This window comes from Perissodus microlepis, chromosome 20, assembly GCF_051167445.1.
Source record: "Perissodus microlepis isolate ML-2025 ecotype Zambia chromosome 20, ASM5116744v1, whole genome shotgun sequence".
Lineage (NCBI taxonomy): Eukaryota > Metazoa > Chordata > Actinopteri > Cichliformes > Cichlidae > Perissodus > Perissodus microlepis.
The window spans coordinates 15,141,709-15,159,177 of record NC_140480.1 but is presented as its reverse complement, the minus strand read 5'-3'; the positions used below and the strand labels follow the sequence as shown (position 1 = coordinate 15,159,177).

General features: G+C 37.9%; 1 pseudogene across 1 annotated transcript; it reads left to right on the top strand.

Annotated features, from left to right (window-relative positions):
• The first annotated feature begins 954 nt into the window (after positions 1-954).
• On the top strand, positions 955-15,024 carry LOC146364299 (scavenger receptor cysteine-rich type 1 protein M130-like; annotated as a pseudogene). Its single transcript, XR_014798877.1, has 16 exons — positions 955-1,012; positions 1,222-1,413; positions 1,521-1,675; positions 2,492-2,639; positions 2,886-3,189; positions 5,629-5,934; positions 6,215-6,511; positions 8,663-8,971; positions 9,550-9,846; positions 10,134-10,406; positions 10,809-10,972; positions 12,785-12,893; positions 13,069-13,227; positions 13,631-13,726; positions 14,667-14,777; positions 14,918-15,024. The product of XR_014798877.1 is annotated as a scavenger receptor cysteine-rich type 1 protein M130-like (transcript).
• The last annotated feature ends 2,445 nt before the right edge of the window (positions 15,025-17,469 follow it).

Genomic DNA, 17,469 nt, shown 5'->3' with positions numbered 1-17,469 from the left:
TTATAATATGTAAGCTTGACAATGCTCCTTTGCTGTATTAAACCACTTAACCTTAACGTATAAATCATTCAAACATAACCAATGCATGTAACTCAAAGAATGAACGACTGTCGGATCAACATATAACAGAAAGGTTGGTATACCTTTAGACAGGATGTTACTAGCAGCATGTGGCAAAAACATGTGTTCTGTTCCCATTTCTTTATCTGCATGTAAAATAAAGTAGGAAAATGACACAGATAAAAAATATATTATTTTTGCAGCAACAAAGATATTCTGATGATGATGATGCAGGCCTAAAAACGATTTACTGTGTTCCCAAGAAATAGGAAAAAATGCAGCACAGAGCAAATATCAGTGACAAATTGTAATTAGTATGTACAGACGAGATCAAGAGGGAACAGCAGTGAGTGTCCAAAGCCATTTATAAAAAATAGTGGATGCTCTGTCGTAGCTTGGGGCTGCATTTCAGCTTGTGGTGTTGCAGAATTGTCACAAATAACGGAATTATGAATGCAGGAAATGACTGCTTGGAACAGTGCTGGGTCAAGCATCCTATCAGCAGTTGAACTGGAGTTAAATCAGTCTGTTAGCATTTCTTTTAAAATTATTAATAAAAAAAAACAGCTATTGAATCAGCTATTATAGGTTGAATTTACAGTTTATCAGTAAATTAAATTTCACATTCTCATAAAATCAGTAGTGTGATTTACTGTTGATATGTTTACACATTTTCTCAGTGTTACACCATCAGAGTGAGTTTAAGTTTAACATAAAAAGGTGCTGTATAAGAAATTAGAGCACTTGTGTTTTCTTTCAATCTAAGTTAACATTTGTGAGTCTAACTTTGGCGCGTATGCTGCTCATTTCCTTTTTTGTGGGTGAAGCCACGGCAATATAAGGTTGAACATATCATTTGTCTGCCTCACTCTCAAGTCATAAGCTGTGGTGATGATGTGGTTCCTGCTCCTGCTTCTCTGCCTCACTCACATTGAGCTGGTGATCTCACCAGGCAAGTTAATTTAGTTTCTTTAACTTTGAATAGTAGTAATGTTATTAATTAATAGCATTATTTTAAATTAAAAATCTTTAAAATATCTTTGAAATCTTTAAAATGTTTAAAGTGAAATCTCCCTGTGTGTGTGTGTGTGTGTTCAGGTGAGATACAGCAGTGATAAAAGTGTTACATATTGAATATGGTGAAAGTGTTTTTATGAACAGGTTATACGAGACTGCAGCTCAAAGGAAACCAGTCAAATGTGTGTTCTGGGCAGCTGGAAAAAGAAGAAAATAACAACTGGGTACCTGTTCAACAGGACAACTTTGATTTTGATGTGTGCCAGCAAATGCACTGTGGTAACTCTCTCAGCCCAAACAACAGCACAAACAAAAACCTTAATGTGACATGCACAGGTAATTCAACACATCTATATTCCAACACAAACAACTTCCAAGCAAATACTTCACAGTGTAAAACTGCTCTCTCTCTCTCTCTCTCTCTCTCTCTCTCTCTCTCTCAGATGAAGTTAAAGTAGTTCTGAAGCACTCTGGTAAAGACAGCAAGTGCTCTGGTACAGTTAATATTGAAGTGAATGGTTCAGTTAATCCTGTGTGTGCCTCCACCTGGACTAACAAGGAAGCTGAATTAGTCTGCAAGGAGCTTGAATGTGGGGAAGTGAGTTTTCAAGTTTACTCACCATAAGTTACCTGTTGTTCTGATACATGGATACTGAGTGTATCAGAAACTGTCCATACAGCAGTGCTACTGGGTTTATTGTAATTAGTGTACTAATGTGCACCATTAATACTGAATACACATGAAGTAAAAGCTGCTGGAGATGATAACAATATTATATATTTCTTTGATGTCACAAGAATATTAGTGATCACCATGTAGCTTTTTCTCCTCAGTATAGTTGGATTGATGCTTTTTTACAGGGTTGCAACAAATGTTTATTTTGTGAATTTTAATAATCACTTGATTTAATCAACATGGCATTGTTTGAACCTCAAAATAATTAAAGCAGGGGTCCCCGACTCCAGGCCGGTTTTAGATCTCACCTTGAGTCTACACACCTAAATCAAATGATTAGTTCATTACCAGGCCTCTGGAGAACTTCAAGACATGTTGAGGTGGTAATTTGGCCATTTGAATCAGCTGTGTTGGATTACTGACACACCTAAAAACTGCAGGACATTGGCCCTCGGAGCCTGGAGTTGGAAACCCTGGATTAAAATAAATGAATTAAAATTAAAAATGTTTAAAGTAAGTTCAACAGTTTGAGCTCCTAATCAATCCAACCAAACAAGTGGATGTTAGTTTTATCTGTACTGTTTGGTAATTTAAGTTATTCCACTGTCTGTGATTTATATTTATTCACCACTCTTTTTTCCCCAGGCTAACAATATGCAGTGACTCGTTGTCTTTAAATCAGTCAGTGTTTTCTGTCTGTCAATGAAATAAAGCAAACTCATAAATGCTTTGTTCTAGCTGATTTATACTAGAGTCGAACATCCAAATTCAAGAGGGATAATGGACCATGTGAGCTGCAAAGGCACGGAGTCCTCACTGTGGCACTGTCGGGCTCAGCATGGTGACAATATCCAGTGTTCAAACCAACCTTATGTGGTGTGTTCAGGTGAGATACAGCAGTGGAAATGTACAGAGTGGCTGCTGATGGCCTTTGTCTGCTTTTATAATGGGATTTTAAATCCTGCAACAAATTCTATGTCGAGAGAGAAAATGAGTTACTTCATTCAATGAAATTGTGACATTGTTAAATTCTGATTAAATTTTCCCAAAATGTGTTCAGTAAGAGTTTGATTTAATGTATTTATTCTTTTTGTGTTTCATGGTTGATAAATCTCTTATTGTCATGGTACAGGCAGTGTGGAGGTGAAACTGGCAGATGGTCCTGGAAGATGTGCTGGAAGATTGGAGATAAAGCATGAGGGCCAGTGGAAGAAAGTTCCTGCAAAAGGATGGACAGAGGCTCAATCAGCAGCTGTCTGCAAACAACGGCAATGTGGGGAAAAAGGCAAAACTGAAAAATTCAGTCAGGGTTCTGGTAGCTTCCTGTCAATAACGTGCAAATTAGAAGATATCAAAGATATCTGAGTGTTTAACAGAAAACTCAAACAACCAATTTTCGGATCGGGAAGCGGAAGCAGCTGGAATCACCTGTGAGGGTGAGTGTCACGTGCCCTTTGACCTTGTTGCTGTGTGTAATTGTTATAAGTAATTACACATGTGTCACAAATGATGGTGCTTTCCCAAAGTAAACATACTGAAATATAATAAAATGCTAGAACCAGGAAAAAGACATTTTCATTCATCGATGTCAGTCAGAAGAAAAAAGTGTTTTTTTTCCCTTCTGCTTAGTTACATGCTTCTATTTAGTAAATCATCAAGTCTAAGGTCTAAATACACTTACCTGTGAAAATCCAACTAGAAACCCAAATAAACAATTTGTCTTTTTGCAGTGTTGGGCGAGTTACTTTGAAAAAGTAATTAATTATAGATACTAGTTACTTCTTCAAAAAAGTAACTGAGTTAGTAACTGAGTTACAATATTCTAAAAGTAATTAATTACTTGAAAAGTAACTATTGCGTTACTTTAAAAAAGGGTATAATTGGCCATTTTTGACTACTTTTGATGTTTCCTCTACATTTCACCTTTAAAAACTATTTACTTTGCTTTGTTTGGTATCATTGCTTTCAGCACAGCCTCTCGTGTCTGAATTTACAGTTATATTTTCATTTTGACATACTGTATTAACACAATTGATCTAAAATCAGACAAAAAAACATAAAATCAGAGTAGAAAAAGTTATATTTTTTACTGTAACAACCACAAACATGTTTAATGAATCATATTCAACTTTAAATGCAAATATAAATTGTCAATTTTAAAATTCTATGCACAAGTTTTGCAAACAAAGTTATTTGCATCCATTTACCTTGACTTTTTAAATAACAATTTCAAACTATTTACATAACAATCAGGTGTTTTGCATTCAATAAGATGCCACACAAATTATTTGTGCCACTCCACTTTCTGTCCACTATAAAGGAGAACATCACAGCCTGATACCTGCAGGTCTGACAGCTGTTTTTGTTTTTTTGTTTTTGTTTTTGCTCATAAGCAGAGACTGCTTGCTAGCACTGTCCTTAGACAGTAAACGTGACGAAACTATTCAGTAAAAAACGCCGCGTATATATTGTTTATCATGACTCTGGTTTTACGTGGCCTATCAACACAATTTAAAAAACTGGTATATATCACCTTGTTGCTTTGTCTTTAAGTGGTCATGTGATTGGCTTACCACGACTACTTTATTCTTCCTCAGTCAAACAGCAGCACTCATGTGATTGTTTTGCCCCCTTAGCTCCAGGTGTTGTGCTAGACAGCGATCGTGATTACCGTCCGCGGGAGCACGCGCAGCTGCTTAAAGCTGTAGCATCCAGATTACTTACAGCTACTTCCGTGCAACTGATATAAGATGCGGTAAGCTGAACACAGCTTCAACCGTCTGTTTGTTGAAAAATAGTAACAGACCGCGTTTTCTTCTTAGTAACTGTAACGACGTTGTAACGATAGGAATAGTAATTAGTTAGATTACTCGTTACTGAAAAAAGTAATGCCGTTAGTAACGCCGTTACTTGTAACACCTTTATTCCCATCACTGGTCTTTTGTGAAAAAGTCATTAGGCTTTTTTGGGTGCCAAATGTCTTTGTCAGTAGATTAGCAGACTAATTACAGACAAAACAATGTTTGCCCAATAGTGGAGTGTTTACCAGCCACTCACACCTTGGCCAATAGAATAAAATAGAATAGCCTTTTATTGTCATTGTAAATTTACAACAAAATTGTGGGGGCTCCTCACCAAGTGTGCAGAAATAAAATATAAATAGTAAGTAAAATATAAATAGTAATAGTTAATTTATTTTAGTTATTTAATTTATTTTATCTTATTTTTATTTTTATTTACTTTGCTTATGCTATTTGCATGTACAACACTTTGTGAACTCTGGTTTTATGTTAAAGTGCTTTATAAATAAAGGTGGTGCTCATACATCACCCCTATTCTTGCTTCTGGTCAAATTCATGGTGAATTTATTTTAAAGTTTTATTAATGAAATATAAAGTGCTACATGGTGTGGCTCCTGACTCTAAGAAGACCTGCTAAGTCCTTATTCAAGCAGTCAGCCTCTCTGATCATGTGATCAGGGTCTTTTAATTACCACTCTCTTATTTTAAAACCGAAGGTGAGATTGTAGTTCCTAATCTCTAAAAAAGTATGATATGATACGTGCTAGAGTATGATAAAATATTACTTACATAGTGCTTTTCTACTCCTTTAGAGCACCCAGAGTGTTTTGCTGAAAGTAGTAGAGAATCATTATTCTGCTCAGCTATCAGCAAAGACATTCAGCATTTTAAAGTCAAAGCGCTTTTTCCTACAAGCCCAATTCACCCAGTCACAAGCACACATTCATGCAGTGCTTTAATCCTGTGTCTAAGGGCTTTGTCTAACATTCACATATGAACAAATGACCTTTCAACAGGTAGACGACCTGCACAGCCACTTACTGTATATCACGTTTCTCTCTTTGTGTCCATCAGGTCACAAGGTGGTGTTTTTAAGTGGAACCTGTTCTGGTCATGTGGGGATAGAGCATGGCAGAGAAATCTACTGGCTCTCTGGGTCTAACGAGACATGGAACCAAGAGTCTGCAGACACAGTGTGTCAGCAGATGCATTGTGGGAACGCTGCCATCTTTTCTTTCAATTCTAGGGCTGATATGATTAATAAAGTTTGGAAAAACTCTTTTAGCTGCTCATCCAGAAAAAAGTCTCTTTTTGAGTGTAACCAAACTACACCTCTGCCTCCTGACCACCATAATTCTACTGCCTATGTAAAATGTTCAGGTAATGTGAAATGTGAAGGAGTTAAAGTATAAAACTAAGACTGACGTCATTATGGAATTGATTTATTGTGTCACTAGTTGTAATGTGAGCCACTCAGAAGAGACAATTTATTTATAACATACCTTTTAATGTCCATAGATGTACATTCACCTCCTTGTTTTCTCTCAATCAAATTTCTACTATTTTCAATTTTTTCTGAAACCTAGCTTGGTCTAAGAAGTTGTGAAATATCTGCTGATACTAGTTTCCTCTTAAATTTAACTTTTTCATGTCACAACAGGAAATATTGAGATGAGGTTGACGAACAGCTGCTGGGGAAAAGTCGGGATTCGTGTAGAAGAGAAGGAAGGAGATATGTGTGCAGACACCTGGACAGAAGACAAGTCTGTGAAACTGTGTGAAAAGCTGAACTGTGGGACGCCCATAAAAGCCCACAACAGTCCCAAAGATGGTGATATCCTCTTTAAGAGTTTACACCCGACAAGTCAGACTACTGACCTGACACAGAGCATCTTTGTCAAAAACCAGGACAATGATAAGTCCTGTAAACAAAAACCAGCCTATGTTGTTTGCTCAGGTAATTAATTGTTTTAAAAATATTTTTATATTGCAAAAATATAATAAATGTCTTGAATTTCCTTTTTAAAAGGTTCCATTTTCAACTCATTTGGACCTTTTGGAAAACAGTGCCAGTTTTATTGCTCCAATTTATTGGACTGTTGATTCTTCAGTCACTAAGTTACAGGATACCAGAATTTAAAAAACAGACAGAAAGGCAAGGCAAGTTTATTTGTATAGCACAATTCAACAACAAGGTGATTCAAAGTGCTTTACAGAGACATTAGAAACAACAGACTGGCGACCTGTCCAGGGTGTACCCCGCCTCTCGCCCTATGACAGCTGGGATAGGCTCCAGCGCCCCCCGCGACCCTGAAAAGGACAAGCGGAAGCGAATGGATGGATGGATTTAAAATTGACTAAAACAAGCAAACTAACTAACTAACTAACTAACTAACTAACAAAACAGTATATAAAATCAAAAATCAAAACAGATAAAATCAGAACAGTAGATAAAATCAGTAGTTAAAAAATGTAAGTTTTGAAATTTAAGCTTAAGTGCGGATTTGGTGCTTTATTTAAATGCAGCTGAGAATAGGTGAGTCATCAACCTGGATTTAAATAAACTGAGTGTTTCAGCTGATCTGAGGCTTTCTGGGAGTTTGTTCCAGATATAAGGAGCATAAAAGCTGAATGCAGCTTCTCCGTGTCTGGTTCTGACCCTGGGAACTGATCAAAGACCGGATCCAGATGACCTGAGGGATCTGGAAGGTTCATACTGGGTCAGGAGGTCACTGATGTATTTTGGTCCTAAACCATTCAGAGCTTTATAGACCAGCATCAGAACTTTAAAGTCTATCCTCTGACGGACAGGCAGCCAGTGTAAAGACCTCAGAGCTGGACTGATGTGGTCCACTTTTTTGGTCTTAGTGAGGACTCAAGCAGCAGAGTTCTGAATGAGCTGTAGTTGTCTGACTGATTTTTTAGGTAGACCTGTAAGGATGCTGTTACAGTAATCAAGCCTACTAAAGATGAATGCATGGACTAGTTTTTCCAGGTCCTGTTGAGACATCAGATCTTTTATCCTTGAAATATTCTTGAGGTGATAGTAAGCTGATTTTGTTATTGTCTTAATGTGATTTTCTAAGTTTAGGTCTGCATCCATCACTACACCCAAATTTCTCGCCTGGTTTGTGGTTTTTAGCTGTATAGATTGAAGTTCTCTGGTGACCTGTAATCGTTTTTCTTTGGCACCAAAGACTATTACCTCAGTTTTGTTTTTGGTTAGCTGGAGAAAATTGTGGCACAACCAGTCATTAATTTCCTCGATGCATTTACCAAGAGCCTGTACAGGGCCTCAGTCTCCTGGTGACATTGTGATATATATTTGTGTGTCATCTGCATAGCTATGATAGTTTATTTTGTTGTTCTTTATAATCTGTGCCAGTGGGAGCATGTAAATGTTAAATAGAAGGGGTCCCAAGATGGAACCTTGGGGAACTCCACATGTGATACTTGTCTGCTCAGATGTGAAGTTACCTATTGATACAAAGTATTTCCTGTTTTCTAAGTATGTTTTGAACCAGTTTAGTACAGTTCCTGAAAGACCTGCCCAGTTCTCCAGTCGTTTGAGTAATATGTCGTGGTCAACTGTATCAAATGCTGCACTGAGATCCAGTAAAACTAAGACTGACATTGTTCCACTGTCTGTGTTCAGACATATGTCATTAAACACTTTGGTCAGAGCGGTTTCAGTGCTGTGGTTCTGTCTAAAACCTGACTGGAAGGCATCATAGCAGTTATTCTGTTTTAAGAAGTAATTGAGCTGTTGAGAAACTGCTTTTTCAATGATCTTACTTAAAAATGGGAGATTTGAGATCGGCCTGTAGTTGTTCATTTGTGTCTTGTCAAAAGACACAAATGAACAACAAGACATTATTCTTTTTTTAAATGTTGCTTTAAATGTTTTAAAAATATCTGTGTAAATACTATTTTTCATAATTACGCTCATTTGTGTTAAAGAAGCAAATATAAATCTTTCTGAAGCTATCAGACTTAAATTCTTGTCACTAAGATGATGATGGTTCTTGTTGCTTAAAATTCTAATTAAAAATAAAATAAGAGTATTATAAATATATGGTATTATTATTTTTGTTTTCTTTTCTTTCAGGTAGTGTCAAGCCCAGATTTAGCATTCCCAGTTACAAATGTTTTGGAAACGTAGAGGTGGAGTATGAGGGGAAGTGGATCCCTGTGTGCGAGGATGCTCTCAAAGACACTAACAATCGAAACACCATCTGTCAGGAGCTTAAATGTGGTGATGCTGTCGAGACTCTTCCCTACTTTGGACCTGCACCAGCAGATAAATTAGCCATTTCAAACCTGAACTGCACTGAAAATGCTAACAGTCCATTATCTGCATGCAGCAGTATTACTACTTCTACAGCTGCCTGCAAACACAGTGGCCTCCGATGCTCTGGTGTGTATAATGATCTTTGTGTCAGCAGTTTCTTAATTATTCTTTGCTCCTTCAGCCTAATTTTAAAATAAAGGCTTTGAAACTGAATTGAAATTGAAACAAACTGAGACTAGTTTGTATTTCAGAAAAATGTTGAGATAAAAATAATGCTGCGTTCAAACTTTGACATGCTCGCCTTAAAAGGTTACTTTTAGTGAAATAAAGGTTAGAATGTTAACATCCTCACCTCCATTAATCATATTTGTTCTACTCAGTTTTACTCTTTTCTTTTCTGCTTGTTGTCCATGTCACCAGTATGGCTCTGCCACACAGTCTGACTCACTTAATGTCTGGAATCAGCTGGAAACAGCTAGCCTGTGCAGTCTGATGGTTATAAAAATATCGCTGCCATCAGTTGTCATCTCTTTGTTATCACTCTATAAAATCATTTTATTTACACAGCAGTCAGCAGGTTAGCTAAACTTTAAAAACTTTAAGTTGATGCAGGATCATAATGTCAGAGTGTGTTATTTATATCATACAAATCCTGTTGGTTACATCATGTTTTGTGAACTTTTTATTTCTCTTGTCTGTCTCAGAATGGAGGACGATGGTACCTGACAAAAAGGCCTGTAGTGGAACAGTGTTGGTTCACTGGAGACAGGGACTCAGTGCTGTTTCCAGAGAAAACTTCAATGAAACTGAGAAGGAAAAGCTTTGCCAGGATATGGACTGTGGTGGATACCAATCAACAAATAAAACTCACCCCCAAACAACTGAAATAGATTCTTTTTGGAACAAAAGCTTCAGCTGTGGTGAAAATCCAGGAAGCATTTGGGAATGTGAAAATAAAACCACACCCTCAAGGAAGGAGCCAGTCTTTATTGAATGCAAAAGTAAGATTTATATCAGCAGGACTGATCTTAAATGATCACAGACTTTTTACATTTGCACTGGAAACACTGAAGAGTGAAACAAGACACTTGGAGTGTGAAAGAGAATTATTCCAGATACACTGGATAAAGTAAACTAAAGCTAAAAGTCTTAAATGAACTATTTGATTATGGACTTGTTCGTCATATTTTGATTTTGCAGTGCAGAGAAGATTAACTGATCATTTCTACCTCAGTGCTTTATGTCTTTATCAATACTTGACTGCAGTGTTTATTGCTTTCCTTTCCAGAGGAGCCCAATGTCAGCCTTTCACAGGGCTGCCGTGGGGAAGTGAGGATAGATGACGTTCCAGTGTGTGCTAGTAACTGGGATCTATCCTATGCACACAAAGTTTGCCAAGAAAAGCTTTGTGGCGATGCTGTCTTCATTGAATCCAAAGCTCCATCAAAGGGTTCAGGTAACTTTTACCATGTCAGCTGTGAAAAGTACCATTCCATCATTGGCCAGTGCAGGAGGACTGAAGGACAGTGTGACACAAATGTGGTGTTCATTACTTGTAGTGGTAAGTGTGAGTCCATAAACCTCTCTTTCCATAAACTCATCCCTATATACAGTACATACATATATGTCCTCTCTTAATTCTGGTAGTATTTTAATTTATTATCTTGGGGTAATTTTTAGGTATTTATTTTATAAAACAGAAGATTATTTTTAAAATAAAAATGACATTGTCAAGCTCATTATAAGATATAAGAAATCTGAGTTATTTTTTGAAAATCTTTTAAAAATATGTTGAACACATGTTTTACACTCCAACTTTACTAAATGTAGAGTGATGACAGGTGCTTGCTTTGCTCCTAGTGATTTTGCTAAAGCTAAGGTGACCATCTCTAACATCATATTTGCCAGACAGAAGTGGATGAGCTTGTTTCCTTCTTTCAACACAGTTTCTTTGCTTTTACAGAAAGTGTAAAGTTCCGCACGACTGAAAAACATGGAGGTGTTCTTGAAGTCAATTATCGAGATAAGTGGGAAAGAGTCTGTCCATTTAATCGTTCCCCAGTGTTAGAGACAAAGCTCTGTAAAGAAATTAATGAGACCCATAGCGGCTCTACAGAAATCAAACAGGTAAATCTTTACATTTTACGTCTTGAATCGGTCACTGATTTGTCTCATATTCTACAAACCAAAATCATGGACAGTTTCCTGGCTCTGTGTCTCAGCTTAATCTAATAATGAAGACTGGAATCTCACATTTAAAATATTTAGGTTTATAAAATGGAAAGAAATGCATGAAACTTGTATCTGAATAAACACAACTTGACCAAATGTTTTTGGTTTTTTTTTTTGTTTTTGTTTTTTTTTTTTTGCCTGTCCCGTTTGGCTCTTTTGCCATCAGAATTATTGTCTAAAGGCAAAGAAAGATGCCCAACGGATTTACTTTACCAAATTGACCATCCCAGCCTTGCCATAATGGTCCATTTGATTCACCTTTTATTGTTTATTTTATTTTCACTTGCTGAATACGGGACAGACTTGACTGGGGGAAAGAAGGGGAGAAAGAAGGAGGGAAAGAGAAACAGCTGAGAAGAGGGACAAGGGCAAAAAACAAAAACCAACAGAATGGGCAGAAAAAAAAAAAATTCATCTATCGATCACCTGGATCACCTGTTGAGAAAGAAAAAAGAAAACAAGCAGAAGAGAACAAGAGTAATAGAATAAACAACATCACAATGATATATGGGAATATGACAGTAAATACTAAATATTAAACATTATTGTGCAGCACATAAGATCAACAGAACACAGTGTGCTTTGAGGTAGGAGCCAAAAAGGGTGTAGCTTGTGGGTGTGATCACCCGTGTGTACACCTGTGAGCATGGACGCGCTTGTTTTTTTAAAAGGTTCCTTCATGTAATGATCTGCTAGAGGGTGTGGGGATCCACTGCCCCGTCCTCCAGGGCATGAAGCAGGTATGGAGGAGATCAAAACTCCAGACATCCAGAGGCCCCCAGAACACAAGAGACCAAGGAAGACCAACAGAGGAGCAGCCGCGCCACTGTCCCAGAAAGAGCTGAGGAGAGTCCCAGATGAGGGCTCACCCAGCAGCCGCGGAGCAGAAGCCAGGGGGGGTTGCAGTGATGCGCCCGTGAGCTCCGCCGGCAGCCAGCTGTGCCTGAGTGACCGAGCCCCAGGCCGAGAGGCCGGGGGCACCCCACCTCCGAAGTGGCCCGAGCGAGCCCCAGGCTCCAGGCCCCGATAAGCGGCCGCCAAGGAGTGAGCCGGTGTGCACCTGGACGCCCATCCCCAGACACAAAGAACCACCAACGCACCGATGTCTGAGGGAGTCCGCCACTGGCAGGGGAAGTGGTGGTGGGGGGAGATAGGCCTCCAAACCTTGGAGGGCCTGAGATGTCCCCAGAGAGGTGGCGTCTGGTACCCAACCTGACATATAGACACAGACATACAGGCACCCACAGATACAAACATCCATTCCCACCCTCATGCTCTCATATGCACTTACTCCACACTCAACCAACGTGGAGACAAACATAAAGAGACGCTGTACACACGATCACACTCCCCAAGTGTACTCTACGAACTGGGTCTAGGTACCCTTGCCCCTGGAGGGGGGAACTGCACCCAGACCCAGGTGGTGTAACCCTTTTCCCTGCGGTGGGGAGAGGCAGACCGCCCCGATTACTTGACACAACTTACAATTACACAACTTGATCAAATGTTTGAAGTTAGAAACTTTCTGGACACTTTGCTGACACAAAGTTTGCAGAAATATAAAAGAAATTGAATGTCCCAATACTTTTGGTCTGGACTTCTAGTGACTTCTTCTGCTGTGTGTTGCTTTTTTACTGTCAGAGAAATTTCAGTGTTTTTTATTCTGGCTGTATCTCTAAATGTGAAAAAGTTTAAATTTGATTCAAGGTCAACTTAGAAACAACACTGGAGTTCACTGATGTTACCATGGACGCCAAGTACGCCGTCAAACAACGTTCCTGTGGAAAAGTTTCTTCAGCTACAATATTTTGTGAAGGTAAGATAAACCATGAATCCATCAATCAATTACTTGTTTTTGACAGATAGACACTTTTTGCATTCTGTAAATCTGAGCTGACTTACTTTGATCAGTGTGATACAGATAAATTATGACTGAAACTCACTGTGACTGAATCCAGAAAAAATAATAAACTGGCTGTGTGTGATTTCAGGCTGTGAAAAATGGACTCCCACACCACCACCGCTGCCACCACTTTCCTCTATATCCATAGCACCTATTATCATGGGTGTGAGATTTCTTCTTGTAGTGATCTTGACTTTTGTATTTGTACGATTTTGTGTCAAGAGAGCCAGGAGCTCCAGAGCTTCATGTGAGTATATTTATTTCATAACTTACACACATGGCTTGTCTCACTTTTAATTGAAAACCTTAAAAAGTGTAAAGATCCCGATTGAACATGAGATCTTCCTTTATATTCCAAGTTTAAAACCAAAAAGGGTGTTGCAGACTGCCACAAGAGGGCAGTCTTTACAGGCATTTCAAATATCATCATCACTGCTGCTGACTGAACAAGCAGCCCATCAGCTCAACCAAACATTGCTTGATTGAAAATGTAAATACAGAAGAGAAAAATTAAGCACACCTGTTCTTGTGCTGTGTTTTTCCTGCTCTTGTGCTCCTTGTTACCTCACTGGTACATTAGCACTGTGCATTGGTGAGAAAGCTGTTGTTATGTACTGTATGAGTAAATGTGAAATGCTGTAACCTTTCAGCAAGAATGCTGCCTGGGAAAGAACTGGAGTTTGAAGGTGGGAAACATGAAGATGTCATTGACAAAGAAAATGAGATGGAAGACTTCAGTTGTACTGGTGAGTCATTAAGTCTTTCATTCGTGTCTTTTTTTCCCTAAACAAATCTTTAGCTTAGTGTCATTTACATACTGTACATCATTAAGATCACTATTTTAGTTTGGAAATATAAAAAGCAGCAACACCTTTAACACTTTTTTACTTTACCTATTTGTATTTCATCAAGAACTTCAGTCTCTCTGCTCATAAAAAACAAAACCTCACCTGACTTAAATTAGGCTTTTATCCCTTCTGATGTTGTCTCCTTGTGCACTGCTACTGCCGCTCCCTGCTGACCATTCGAAGACATACACTTTCAATTTCACCAAAATTTCACAATGAACCTGAACAGAGATATAAAACAGATGCAAATGCAAAATTCTCGTATCATCTGTGATGAGAGTTAGGTCTCTGGATACAAAGACCGGCGTTTGTAGTCCAGAGTGTCAAAACCCCAGAAATGGTCAGGAGCATGACCACGAACAGCGCTTATTTGATTGATTGAAAATATGTCAAAAGTGAAAACAATCTGCCAGCCAATCGGCCACCATGTTTCCACTCACAGTCCAGTGAAAATGCAAATATTTTTAAGCTGTAAACACACAGCTTTCCCTCGCCAGATGTGCCTCATTGCAAAGCAGCACTTTTTAACATAATGCAGTCTAAGTCTGTGATAATAATCTTAAAGTAGAATTACCACCTTTGACACTGTCACAAAATGAAAATGTATACAATTACCATTTATTAAGATGTTCTTCTGTGCCAGAGTTCTTTTCATAAAACTATTTGCCTATCTTAGATTTATCTTAGATCGTTCCTATTAAACTGTCCTTTTCAGGATGTGAGGTTCAGTTGTCTTTGAAAAACAGTCACAGATCTGGCATGTGGGAGTTTTTTGGGAAATATTTGTTTTTTAAAAAGCCAACATGGTGTAAGTGTTCTCTTGCTATTTTTCATTCAGGAGTCAGGTCGGAGGCTGAATTAATCTCAGAGAAGGATGATATTCAAGCAGATGAGGCTCGACCCCTGACCTTTCCAGGCACTAGTGCCATCAACATCAACACGCATAAAGGTGTCCATAATGAAAGCACTGGAGCTCTAAATTAGTTTGATCACAGTGTTTCCATTTTAATAACAGTAAATGGCAAATAAATTAAAATAAATAAGACTAATCAATGTTTAACACGTGTCATCTGTTTTTCTTTGTGACAGATGGGGTGACCTATGAAGTGGAAAATCCAGTGGAGAGTTTTGACGACATCAATACAATCCCTGGAACCACACAGACTACAGCAGAGGTCCATGACAGCCATACATGACTCAAACACAGCAGCCCCAGGATTGGTGCGGAGGAATGAGGACTAAATGAAAAACAATATTAAAATCTTTAAATGCAATATACATTTAGTGAAATGGCTGAAGGAAAACTATATTTGATGCAAGAACTTGCTGTAAAAACAATAACAATCTCTCTTTTGATACTGTATGGCAAAAACTGTAAAATGCAAAATGTATAAGAGTGATAAGGTATTACTCTGAGTAAAATATAGTCTTTAAAGCATAAATATTCAATATCTTGTGGTTGTCGTCTTGTTATTTTCAATGTGTCTGTAGATGGTCGTTGAGACACCAGAATCGCAGTTGTAGTAGTTCTAAGCTGGTCTGTTTAGTCTTCATCTTAAAGATGCTCAACTTTACAAATAAAAAACTATTAGATTTCATTTATTATCTTTTGTGTTTATTTCTTCTCATGGTTGTAGCTTTTTTTTCTGCAGCTAATTTAGGGCTAATTTTCACAGTCATGACAACTGTTCACAGAACACATTTTTCTATAAGTCACCCAATTTGTTTATTTTTCTTAAACTTAAGAATAATTAAGGTTGTGACTGTTGTGAGTGTCAGGTGGGTGATCTTTCAGTCTGTTTAGCTTCTTTGGCAGGTACATTTTGTTTTAAGACTAGCCTCTTGAGCCCCAGCACCTCTGGTGCCGGGAGCAAAAAGGGGAGAGATCTTGTTTACTTGGCTGTAACAAGAGCTTGGTAATATAAGTCCCGTAAAGCTCTGAATCTCAGCTAAGAGCTCATATAAACCATTTCTACAACCACCAAACACAGTGAAAGCAGCAAACTAGTCAAAGCCTGGCGCATTTGTCAAAAAAATCAACACACTGATTCAGAAACTGATTCAGAAAAGTTTGTTCAAAAAACAAACATTTTTAGGCATGTAAATAAAGTTAAATAATTTCTGCTGTTCAATAAATTTCAACTGACATATATTGCCAAAATGTAGCAAACTGCAAAAAGCCTGGCTTTCTATTCATTAAAAGTGCTGCAGTCTTTACTGTTTCACTTCAGGAGCATTCATCTCTTCACAGACAATGTCGATATGTTGATTCCTTTTTTTCTGGAGTTAAATGTGAACCGAAGCATATTTTCAAAGTGTTTATGTGCAATAAAATCCAAAAATAAATTATAATTACTTTTTCTATATTCCAGCCTCTGTAACTTTGATCTAGTAACATTTGCTGTAATATTTACACCTCTGATGAAATCTCACAAATGTTAGCTTTATTTTGATACCAAGATTGTTTAAACAGAGTTTGTAATTGCAGAAAAATACAGGCTCAGAAAGCCACTTGGTGAATAACAGGCTAGTTAGCATTAGCATGCCATTTGAAATCAGGATGAATTATGGGTGTATTGCTGACTAAAACTTACTAGCCAATATTACTGTTGAGCTGACATTACATTTTGTTCTTACCATGGGACACTGGATAGATGAATACCACTGACATAAAATGAGTGACATTTTTAGGTTTGCTCTTCTGAGTACATCTCCTAATGCCTGAGAGATAAGCTGTTTCATCAACAAGATGTTTTGAGAGTCACTGAAGTTCTGAAACTGAAACAACGTTCTCTATTATGACTTAAGAATTTATGCCAATGGTCAAAATTAGAGCAGCTGCTTACTACAAATGTTAACCCGAGTAAGGCCATCGTTGAGGCACTGACAGACCGGCTAGTGCAGCTTTTATAAGACTGACAGACCTACTAAGGCCTCGGATGCTTGGTTAGGAGTTAGCAAAGGGCCACTGAGAAGAGAGCCAACGATACACCCAAAGGGACTAATTTGTAAGCAGTGCCCCTCATGTCATATGTAAACATCACAGCCAGCATTGCTGTTAGAGGCCTTGCTGAGGGATCATGGTGTAGGATTAAGTCTGCTGTGTAGCTGAAGCTGAAATAGATACAGCAGAGACATAGTGGTCCGTAAGTGATCTCGATGATAATTACAGTGAGTCTCAAGTGTCATTTGTCCAGAGAAGGAACCAGTGGGGACTTAGAAGCCATATACACAGTGTTGTTTATTTGTAAATATAAAATGAGAAATCATGTTTCTTAACAATAGAAATCATGTCTGTCCACAGCCTGTTTGTTAGGTTTTTTTTATTATTGTTGTTTGGTTTACACACTTGTTACCTCCAAATCATGCTTACTGTAGATGCTGTCCACACACACACACACATGCACACACACACACTTATTGGAATCAATGTTTTTAAAAATAGATACACCAAATGTAACTTCTCATAAAATTTCCACTCTAAAAATCTAATATATAGAAAGAACAATAAACATAATAAAAAGTTTACTGCGAGTTCTGAAGTCTGCAGAATCACAAACTTGGTGTGATGCCTTGTTACATAGAACACACATGCAAAATATTATTTTAATCTTCTTTTCATGTATGTGAGAACCAGCACA